The sequence below is a fragment of the Chiloscyllium plagiosum genome, unplaced genomic scaffold, assembly GCF_037043375.1.
Source record: "Chiloscyllium plagiosum isolate Xiang-an unplaced genomic scaffold, Cpla_swu_hap1 HiC_scaffold_18, whole genome shotgun sequence".
NCBI classification, from domain to species: domain Eukaryota; kingdom Metazoa; phylum Chordata; class Chondrichthyes; order Orectolobiformes; family Hemiscylliidae; genus Chiloscyllium; species Chiloscyllium plagiosum.
Genome location: NW_028270156.1, coordinates 50,039,948 through 50,052,103, shown reverse-complemented (window position 1 = coordinate 50,052,103; position 12,156 = coordinate 50,039,948). Strand labels below are relative to the sequence as shown.

The following is a 12,156-nucleotide window of genomic DNA, read 5'->3' as shown; positions in this document are numbered from 1 at the left end:
ATAATGTTTTATATAGCTGCTATTGGATCATCTCAAGCCACGCATTTAGAAGAATTAACCCCAGAGAATTGGGGAAAGGGAAAGGCAGTTAGAGTTCAGTGGGGTGAATTTTACATTGAAGATAAAGCAAAAATACCGTCTTCTTCTTCATTTCCACAAACTGTGCATTGCAATGAAAAAACACAACAGAGCAAAACAAACATTAAGTCAATGTATTCTCGACAGTTATTCCACTTAAGTGAAACTTGTACACTGACTGTGAGCTTGCACTGAGTCAAACTGCTCTAAAGGTTCCAGGATCTAGACACATTGTTGACCTGAGGTTAGAGTGTTTGAGAGAAAGTGAGGGCTGCAGATGCTGGAGATCAGAGCTGAAAATGTGTTGCTGGAAAAGTGCAGCAGGTCAGGCAGCATCCAAGGAACAGGAGAATCGACGTTTCGGGCATAAGCCTGAAGAAGGGCTTATGCCCGAAACGTCGATTCTCCTGTTCCTTGGATGCTGCCTGACCTGCTGCGCTTTTCCAGCAACACATTTTCAGCTCTGAGGTTAGAGTGGGCTTGATGTCAATCAAGGTCTGATTTCAGTTGGATGTGTATGTGCTTGTACTCTGACTTATTTCTCACATTTAAATTAAACTAACTGTGGAGTTACTGAAGTTTCAGATAGGTCCTATTTTACAGGCTGCTTGTTATTCTACCATTTTATCAATTAAACCCCTTGTTTGACATTATCCTGCTTCACTATAACAAGTTATGGTAGTTAAGAATCACCAATTGCATGGACATGAAAGGAACTGCATTAACATGAGCAGTGGTTGTGCTCAGTAAGAATCAGCAATGTGAATATAGACAGCTGCCTTCTAACTGCCAACATAGATACAACTCTGATTGGATTAAGATTCTGATAGAAACAAGCACAAATTTGACCTCATGTTCAAATATATTCATTACTTTTATAACCATGTGTAAATAAAATGTTTTTGAATGCACAAAAACAATACAGATTAACAATATAAGCAACATTTCCTTACTTAGTTCTTAGCTAATGTTGTAACTCTCCATTCCCTATCTAAGAGTATGAAGTTGGGATTATGTGTCAGACACAGCTGTCTCCATCAGCAAATTCTGCAGATAAACAAATCTTCTGATGTGCCACAATTATTAGATGATAATATATATGGACGTCAGCGCACAAACATAAAAACTTCACAATTGAGATATAACTTTGGGAAGATTATCAGAAAAAACTCAAATTATAGATTAAATTAAATCCAAAAATAGTGGCATAAAATGTAGACAACATCAAAATAAAACAAAAACCACTTCTTCCACATGATATTTTTCAGAGCAGGATGATCAAGTTGTGTAATAAGGTGCTAAAATGCAAATTCAATTTTAATGTCATCGTCAGAATCCAAATGTGGTGCTCGTCTGAGTCAAGCATGCACCTTGATAACCTGGCAGTCTCTGTAATGGCTCAGTTTATGTAATATCAGGCAAGAATCAAGTGTTAAGCTGTTGTACAGCTGTATTGACCATGCTAGGAAAGGTGAATTACAACTGTCTCCATTGTCACATGATTTGACAGTCTCAGAATGGAACTGATCTGATCACTCTGCAACTCAGACTTAGAATAACTTAGAATCTGATGCATGATAGAGAAAAACACACAGCAGAGAACAACATACCTTCTTCATGGTGTACTTCTGACAGAGGTCGGGGTACATGCAGTGAGCAATAAATACAAAGAAGCAAAATATGTTAATACTGAGCGTTAAAGAGCAAAATAAATGTCAATGCAGCTGACATAGGACTACCCCAAGTTGAATCATCAAACCATTAAATGAAATGCAAGACGGCCTCCTTTCCAGTTTTGCCAAATTATTCATTTTAGCTACATCTATCCATAGAATAATTAATAGTATTACAATTAAGTTTTAGCATTGCTTCTAGTACTCATGTTAACAGAAGCTGTTTAGATTACATTGAATAAAACTCCTTTCTATAATAATTAATGAAACACACACACATACATCATTTAATAAATGATGGTGATGATGAGTAATATGCAGTCATTCAAGATGTCGATGAATACACAATAATGATGAAGCATCCAGAATGAATGAAGATGTTCAATGATGAAAACTGATGGAAAATGCCAAGGATATGATATAATGAGAGATAGCAATTCAGTGGAATGATTGTGCATGATGACATGGGAGAATTTTTTTAAACATGAATCTGAGAAATAAAACAGTAAAGATGAAAATGATAATACAAAGGAAGAAAATGCTAACAAAAGAAATATAGAATGAAACTGAAATAGGAGAATGCAGTAAAGTATCTGGACATCACATTCTAACAGAAAGGAAATTGAGAATTAAGTAGAAAGAGAAACGACAAAAATAAGAATGGCAAAACTCAAGAGTGACAGGAAATAATAGGGTATTAAGGAAGAAAACAGATGAAGAAAAGGGAAGGAAAATGAAATTGCAATACATACCTTCTTCAATAACCTCTTCTAAAGGTGGTATTAATGGCAGCAAGCAGTAAAGCAGCAGTGCAGGGATTATAGGTATAAGGTGGAAAAATAAAAAAAAAATTGACTTATTTATACCAGCGAAAAGCAGTAGAAGACCAAAGAGAAGTCTTGAAGTCATATTACATTCACTCCAATTTACTTCAGTATTCACACACACCATCTAATGTTAAATGGCATAAGCCAAAACATTAAAAAAACCCAAGTTTCACTCAAACACTCTTAAATTCTTGGCATTTCAGAAATAAAACCATTCAAACTAACAGACGCAAGAACAGCTCTGTTTTGATTTTTTGCTAATGCTTAGAGGTTCTCAATTCCTCAAATGGGAGTTTGATGCTGTGTTATTTGGAATACAATGATATACATCATTGACTGTCCTGAAAAGCAGATGGACAAGTTCTCTAAAATGTCGCAACTTTTGAATGATGGCCCAAAATAGAGGAAGGGTAACATGATATATAACTTTCACACTCTAGCCATTTCATTGGACCATGAACATGAATTTTCAATTTCATTGCATATCCTTAACTCAAAACAACCAAAGATTGCTGTTTAGAATGTAAACCATACCACAACAGCATTGTGCTTTAAGATTATCACTTGTCTCATCTCTGGTTGGACAGCCACTTTCTGAGTGAGTTACTTAAAATTTCTGCACTGTCAATGAAAGCTAATAACATTTCATCTCTGATTTTTTCAAAACTAGAACCAATTTTTTTTTTACAGACTTTTACATCTACATATGTGGTAGAGTTAATTTATTTTGTCTACAGGTAAACTTTTATCATCAGGTGGATTGTCCACAGTCCAAGTTAATGTGCATAAAAATACTAAGAGAAACTACGACAAACTAAAGCTTTATATAACAGATGACAGAGCAAGTTGAGTGGGTAGTAGGTAGTATGCGGGAACATCAGGACAGTGAGATTATCCTGATTAAAAACATTTGTAATCGGCGAATCCATCTTGAATCGCTCTGCTTTGTCATTATTGAGCTGGAGTGTTAATGGAAAACAGTCTTGAGCAACAGAGTCGGATCAATATCTGCACAGTGTGCTCCAGATTTGGGGAATTCCTACCAGGCATGAACAGCATCAGGATGGAGTTTATGAGATCAACATGGGGAGCTCAGAGGAGGGAGCCGAGTGATAATTGTAGGGAATTCAAAATTAGGAAGATTGAGCTGGAACAAATGTCTAAAGCACTCCTACAAGGCACCCCAACAAGGTGCTTATCAAACCAGGCTCAAAAAGATTTTGGAGAAGAACGGGGGTGTATTCATGTTCAAATCAATAACAGAGGAATGAGAGGAGCACCAAAAACTAGCCCCTCAAGAACTATAAACATTAGATTGTCACCCAAACCAGATATGAACTGCCACACGAACAAGTGAATTGGAGTGACGGAACATGGCTGAAGAAGAGTGCTATGGGAAAGAGGGATTCGACTTCATGGGTCTTAAATACAATTTCGGGGTCATTCTTTGGCACTTGCACCAAGTGAAATGGGCAGATTAAACAGAAAGATTAAATAGGGAGTTGCAGTGCTAAGCTAGTAAATAGGGAGGATTGAATCAGATGAGAAATATAGTATAGATAATAGTTTTATAAGAGATGGAAGGAAAGACAGTAGGATATGCATCAGAAATTGCATAATAAACACTGGAGGTTGACATAAGTCTCAGACATATAAAGCCAATAAGTCAGGAAAGAGAAGTTGGAAACAGGTCACTGAAAAAGTGGAACAGAACATTAGGGCATGTATTAAAGGCAATCTTAAAAATATAAATTCACAGATTATAAGGAAAGAAATGGTCTGAGTTACAGGCACAAATTCAACTTAGAGAATTTGACATGGTAGCTATTACATGCCTGTCAGATGGTCAAGGCTGGCAGCTAAATATACATGCTTATAATCTACAGGAAAGATAGGTGAAATGGTAAAGGAATCGAATTGCCTTTGCAATTAAGGATGACATTGCTTCAATGTTAAGAGAGTTCATATGGCAAGTGCTCAAGCACTGAATATTCTATGTGTAGACTTAAGGAATTAAGAGATTTAAAGCTGTAGTGATAGTTGCAGTGAAGTGGTAGCTTGTGAAAATGTTCAGAATAAGCATGCATGTAACAAAGTTTTCACATGGGACTTTCATTTTTATATCGGTTGGGATAAACAGACTATCACATCAGAAAGATGTTGCAGTTTTTGAGTGTGTCCTGGGTGATTTCTGCAAAAAACTATGTCCAGGAACCAATAAGTTAAAATTAGGTTTAGTAATGAGATAGGCAACAATACATACACATCTATCTAATATGATAAGTTTCAACATAATATTTGAAAAGGCAAAACATGAAACAGCGGCTAAGACTCTAGATTTAGCTAAAGCTGATTTCAATGAGAGAAGACAAACATAATCCACAGTATACTGGACAATTCATTACCAAGTTAAAAAGCAGATGGTTGGTGGAAATGATTCGGAGCAGTCTATAATCCAAAAGGACAAGAGTTCTGCTTACTAAAATAGACAGCCATGGACAACTAAAGAGACAAAATACAACATAAAACAAAAAGATATACAAAACTACAAAAAAAAGAGTTGGCAGATGAGAAAGATACAAAGACCAACATAGGGTGACAAAGAAATAAGTGGCATGCTGATTTGTATCAGCATTTACACGAGAGAAGAAGTCAACATGTCAGCTATTCCAAGGAAACAATTGAATCAGGGAAAAGAACACTACAAAATTAGAGTGAACAAAATAACAGTAAAGGGGAAGTGAATAGCATTAAAGAATATAAAATCTCCAGGACGAGATGGTTTTTAATCCCAAGATTTTAAAGGAAGTAGGTAAACAGACCATAGATTCTCCAACTATAATCTCTCAGACTTTTCGCAATTCAGGAACCATTTCTTTAGATGGCAAAATTGTGCATGACATTCAGCTACTTAAGAAAGTTAAGAAGGGTAAACCAATAAAATATAAACCAGTTAATCTGACATCAGTTGTTAGTAACATTGGTTGAGTTTTTTGTTAAGGAGTGGGTGATTGAATACTTTGAAATTTTTCAGCTAATCAGAGCCAGTGTGGATCTGTAAAAGCTCGACAATGCCAGATGAATTTAATTTTTTTTTGCAGAGATGACTAAAGATGACTATGCAACCACAGCATGTTTATGGATGTAATTATACGGACTTTCAGGAACATATGACAAAATCTCTCACAAGTGATTGTTGGCTAAAGTTGAAACTAATGGAAGTGAGGGCAAATTATTGATCTGGTCAGGATATTAGTTGAGGGGAAATGGAATGATGGGAAGGTACTCTAATTGGCAGCATGTGATGAACAATAACCTGCAAGGATGTGTTTGGGTGTCAACAATATTAAATATTTGTTAACTTAGCTGATAGGGTGGAAATTGATCCAAATTTGTCAACACACAAAGATAGATGATAGTATATGAAATGTGAGTAGGACTGTCAAAATACACAATGATATCTAGATTATATATATATTTCTTTATATCTAGAAGAGCAGAATACTTGGGAGTAGATATCGTGTTTTGACTTGGCACCGCTCTAGTTTGACCACATATGGTGTACAGTGAGCATTTTAGGAAGGTGATATTGGCCTTGGAGGGAGCATGGTATACATTCGTCAGAACGATAAGTGGACTCTCTCAAATTGTGGAAACTAGTGTTGTGGTTTAAAAGAATAAGGGTGATTTGATCAAAGTTTTCAAGGTGGCATAGGGAACAGTTAGGATTTAGTACTCATGGCATCCGGGACAAGGAGACAGTTTAAAAATTAGCGCCAGCCCTTTCAGGAATGAAATGAAGAAACATTCTAAGAAAGTTAGTATTTTAGGGCTCTCATACACATACAACAATTGATGTTATATCAATTGCTATTTTAAAACTGAAGTTCACTGATTATTGTTAGTGGAATGTATTAAAGTGCATTGGCAAAGATGGATATGCAGAGTTAAGACATATAACAGCCACAAATGAATGGAATAACAGAACAGGATTGAGGGCTGAATGGACAAATCCTGTTTTTATGTTCCCATACAGTACAGGTAATTGTTCTATAATGCCATAGATGGGTTCCAGTGAAACCTTGCTGAATAGAAAATTATTTGATAGAAATAATGGAGTCAAAGGGAAAAGTGGGGGAATGGGCAGACCAGCAAAAACAAATCACTCACAATCACTCAAAAACCACCTAAAAGTCTAACACAAAGTATACCACAGCCTGAATGAAGGTTGTAATCATATTTATTAATGAAACAAAAGTAACTTCAACACAGTACATTTTAAAAAATCTAAGAAAGCTGCTCGCTGTCCTGTACCTCTCAAAGAAAGCTGCTCTGACAGCAGCTGACATCGGCGCATGTGCAGAACGGCACAGAGATTTTGGCACAGACACTGCCATGCACAGAACCAAATGGACGAACTGATCCCTGCTGGAAGCGCGCTATTGCGAACAGAGGTAAGCCTTCTCGAAAATACCGTTCCCAAATCGCGCTGCCAGAATGCGTGTTATCCAAGAACTATCTGTACCAGAATTCCAATTACAATCTATCAATTTCCTTTCCACTCAGCTCCCCTTCTCCCAAACTCTGTTTGGTTTGGGCATGTTAAAAAAAGACAATATAGCTTGGATTAGATTGACATCAGTCAATTCCCCTCTCAATTTTAAGCCAGTTTCTTGACTCACATCCATTAAGTCTGTGACCAACCATTTTCCTCCACATAGCCCCACTAAGAAATGATCTTTATTAAATCTGAGCATATATTTCTTCTCTTTTTATGAAATTTTAACTAACAGAAAGTTTATGATGAGCATCCCACCCAACAGATAATGAAACCATTTGTTTCTGAGTTATGTCATCGTTACTAGTAACAAATGAAGCCTAAATAGCAATGACACGGACACCTCAGAAGCCAATTAAGACAATGCTAAGTGGGAGTAGAGCAAGAACAGCATAGCAAGTCTCTGTGCAACTATTTTAATAGAGGTTACCAAGGCAGGGAGAGTTAAAATTATCCCAATTGTCACAAAATCTAAATTTCCCAAAATATAACTGGCCCAAAATGTTTCCTGAAAAGGAAAACTGGAGTAACAGACAACAACATGCCTTCTTCAATGTATGCTTCTGGAAGATGATAGGTACACGCAGCGAGTAGCAAATACAAAGAAGCAAAATTCATATTAATACTGAGCATTGGAGAACAAAAGGTAATAATGTGGCAGAGACGGGACACCAAGAAGAATCAATAAATAACCCAACAGAATGCAAGAGGTCCACCTTTCCAACAACACTAACAAACGACTCAAAGACAGTATAGTCCTTGAACAATTAAAATCACTTAATTATTTGCAATATCTCTTATTTGTACAATCTAAAGTTGCTTAAATGACCCCTTCTTAAAATTCCTGAATTTCTACAAGCAATTACATCAATGGAAATTTAAGACATCACACCATGAATGGAAATAATGAACGATATTGGTAATAACCATGGAAACAGAATGATTAGTGTAAAGAAGGATAGCGAATGAAAGAAAGGATACAAATGGATTGAAGAATGCACAATAATCAAGATGAGGGATGCAGAATGATTAGAGATAACTATGGATACAGACTTATTGAGGGTGATGAAAACTGCAATATTAATGGGGATATTGTAGAATACAGAATGATTGAGGAAAGTCAAGGCAATACAATTGTGGGGATTATGAAAGAAAGATTTATTTGAGATAATGGAGGATACACAATGTGGAGGATAATGGAGGTCACATAACATGGAGGATAATGGAGTACACAGAACTATAGAGCCAAGTTAACTAAGTATTAAAAAAAATGAAGGTTGGATAAAGAAACAAAGAGAAACAATAAAAGAGGAAATTGTGATTGAGAAAATGTAAATGACAGAAACTCAGAATGAAAAATGCAAAACAGCAGAATTAAGAAAACCATCAATGGAAAAGAAAAGGTGAGAGTGCTTTTTGAAAAATGAAATTAGATAAGAACTAAGGAGATGAAGAATGAAAAAAAGATGAGAATACTGAAATGGAAAAATGAGTGAATAAAAATAGATGAACAAAGAAAATGTGGGATAATGTCAGATTACACTACATACCTTCCTCTGGAACCTCTTCTAAAGATGATATTAGCATGTAGCAAGCAGAAAAGCAGCAACGCATGAAATTGAAAGGCACAAAATGGAAAAGCAGAAAAGTAATTATATTGACATATCAGGAGAAACTGGTAAAATACTTCGGCTAAAGAGCAAAACACCACACCTTTTCACCATTAAAACAACTTTCACTGCAATTCACTTCAGCATGCATAAAAACAATCTAATTGTTGAAATAAAGGTCAACTGTGTTACACATGAATCCAAACAAAAAAAAAAATCACAAGTGTGATTCCAACACCCTTAAATTCCTGACAGTTCATATTTACCCTTTTACTAAAAGGCAATCAACTCAATCTAAATGGCAAATTTTCAAATGTTGAAACACCTTCCTGTATATTAACATTAACCTTGAAGCTTGTATTGGAGAATGCTAAAAACAAATCTATTCGCTGTTCTAGATACATGAAATTGTACAAGATATAATCTCTGATTGGTTGTATATGGACAGGACAGCAGGGTGGTCAACACCATTCTTGATTGGGTTACGGTAGAATTGTTGCCTTCATTGCCTTTGAATTTGGAAAACAGTATGAGTGGCAAACATGCATATCAATTGACACCACCAGGGTTGGATTTTGAAAGTCTGAAGATTGTTGGGTTCGCTGATTTTTAAGTGTAAAGATTGTGAATTAGTGAACACTTGTAGTAACAATGGAATGCACTTAAAAATCAGTTCTGACAAGTTGTGTTTGAGGAGGTCCAACTACACTCAATATCAAAGTTTTTCTTATAATCTAAAGCACTTCCATTCACCGTTAAGCACGACCATCAAGATCAATTCCACAACACCGAAACCAAGTTATAAATTGCAATGTTACAGCTCCCAAATTCACTCAGTAATCATTCACAATTATATATTTATGTTTCCAAATTCAAACCAATGTGAAACCATGATCTCTGCAACAGTGGGTTGGTTTAGCTCAGCTGGCTGGATAGTTGGTTTGTGAAGGAGTATGATGTCAATAGCATGGATTCAATCCCCATGCTAGCGGAGGTTACCATGAAGGACTTCCCTTCTCAAACACTTGTTTGAGGTGGTGGCCCTTGGGTTAAATTACCACCAGTTCTCCCTCTAATGAGAGAGAACAGACCTATGGTCTGTTAAGACTATGGTGACTTGACATGCAAAACCTCTCTACAAATTGTTTTGGAACATAATTCAAATTCATTCTGACTTTGCACACTTTTATGACCAATCTCTTTGTCCTTAAGGCATCCTTAAACACTCAGACTAAATTTCTACCAGAAAACCAATAGGTAGATAAATATTTCTTCTTGAAGTTAATGGGGGAGGGGGAGGGGGGTGGGGGGTCCCTGAAGTCTGGAGATTCTGAGGAGGTTCTGGCAGACTGGAATGTAACAAATGTATGCCTATAATTTAAGAAACAGGGAAGAGAAAAAACGTAAAACTCAGACATTTTAGGGAAAATGTTAGTATCTATAAAGCATGGAACACCTATTGACTTAAGAAATAATGATACATTTGTGCAGAGACATCATATATTGACAAGGACATTAAGTATGACAAACATATTAGATATTTTGAGGATGTTATATGAAGTACAGTATAGATACAGAAGTGGTGATTGTGGTATATTTGGATTTTCATAAGGTTTTAAATAAGTTTTGCACAGTAGTTAGTGAATAAAAATCTCATGAGACTAGTGACAATATACCAGTACAGATTATGAATTCATTAACAGACAGAAAACAGAGGGTAAGAATAAATAGGTCATTCCCAAATGACAGACTGTTACTAGTGGATGTTGCAAAGAACAGCGTTTGGTCCATAATGTTCACAACATACTTCAATGATTTGGATGTGGGGATCAAATGTAATATTTCTAAATTTGCTGATGAAACCAAACTAGATGGGATGTGATTTATTAGGAGAGTGTAACGAGGCTTCAGCAGATTAAGCGAATATAGAAGAAAATGGCAGATAATGTAAATAAATGTGAGGTTATCCACTTTGGTAGAAAAAACATAAATGCAGAGTATTTTCTAAATGGTGCAAGTTTGGAAAGTATTGATCCCAGACAAACCTGTAGATATTAGGTGAGGACAAGATTAGGATGCTGCAAAGTCAGATCCTACCTATGCTCACACATGAAGAAGTCTTCAGTGGGCAAGACAGGAGAAAACAATAGAACCTTAGTAGCTAGCTTGAAATAATATTCTAAAATGCCTGCCTTTTGTAATATCACAACATTAAGAGTGCTGGAATTGTTTGTGGTGTTAAGTTATATAAGTAAACGATGGCATTGGGAAAAACAAAGAGCAATTGGGAATCATCTTCATTACCTCCCTCTTCATGTTCTTCATGTTCTGTAATCCAACACCAGAGATAATAGATGGTGATTATTTGCAGCAAACTCTGACTTCATCACTTAAGCTGCCCTCACCATGGGTGTTGAATACAAGCATCATGCACAGAATTCTGAACCATTAGCCAGCTGTAAATGGGAAAAGCTGAAACCACTCTACTTAGATCATTCCATCTTTTATCCTTAATCTGATGAAAATTAGCCTCTCTCACTAGAGCATAATTTGGGACAAAACAATTGGTCACAGCTTCCGAAACTGAGCAGGAGAAAAAACAGTTAGCTAGATATCTGAATCAGTGACCTCTGTTAGAAAGTGCACAAATAGACAACTGAGGTCAGAACAAGATCAGATACGATCATGATTCTTTATCTGACCTACTGACACCCACTACCCAGGTTCACAGATGAAGAACCAGCTACTTAGACCCTGATCCAGAGACCAGGCAATGGGAATGAATCAGCATTATTTATAATGATATGAAGAGATAGATAGTCAACAGTTTGGCAAGGCATAGGGGAGGAAGCTGCTTTGGATATTATTGTAGAAAATTAGCACTTTCTAGCAAGAAGGAGAGAAGCCTGTGGAAGCCATTTTTAAAAATTTTTATATTCAGGAGGTTATGACTAAAAAACCTCCTTGTCACCCAATTCACAGAACATTTCTTTTTATTCATTCAGGGTGATGGGTCAAGTATTTATATGGCTACTCCACCTTAGTTTTTGGCCAACAGTAGCACATAGGATGCTGATTATGGAAAATTTAGCAATGGCAATGGTAACATTACTTGCCACTTGTCTGTCTAAGCCTGGATATTGTTCATGTTTTGCTGCAAATAACAAACATTGGAGTGAGGTACAAGATACAACTTCTGGGAGGCTAACAGAGGAAAATAGGGAACTCAAAAAATATTGAAGAGGGAAGGTGGAAAGTTAAGACAGAAAATTTCCATGAATCATGAACTGCTCTGTATTCATAATGATAGCAGTGCACTGCAGACTTCAATGTTGTTAGAAGACCAAGAATAACCATCAGATCCAAGCTGAGTTTGCTGTTCAATGATTGAAGCTTCCAACCTCAGAGAA

General features: G+C 36.3%; 1 protein-coding gene across 5 annotated transcripts in view; it reads right to left on the bottom strand.

Moving 5' to 3' along the window:
* The window catches only part of tnnt3a (troponin T type 3a (skeletal, fast)), a 39,028-nt gene extending 27,901 nt beyond the window's left edge, over positions 1-11,127 (bottom strand). For 2 of the 5 annotated variants that reach the window (XM_087996605.1, XM_087996602.1), the window contains exons 1-2: positions 2,504-2,521; positions 1,689-1,706 (exon numbers count right to left, since the gene is read on the bottom strand). The gene's annotated coding sequence lies outside the window, so the exon portion shown is untranslated. Of the gene's footprint in view, positions 1-136; positions 160-1,688; positions 1,707-2,503; positions 2,522-11,050 lie in introns of those variants that run through there. The other 3 variants (XM_087996603.1, XM_087996601.1, XM_087996604.1) reach the window with 3 other exon arrangements.
* Between the last annotated feature and the right edge of the window lie 1,029 nt (positions 11,128-12,156).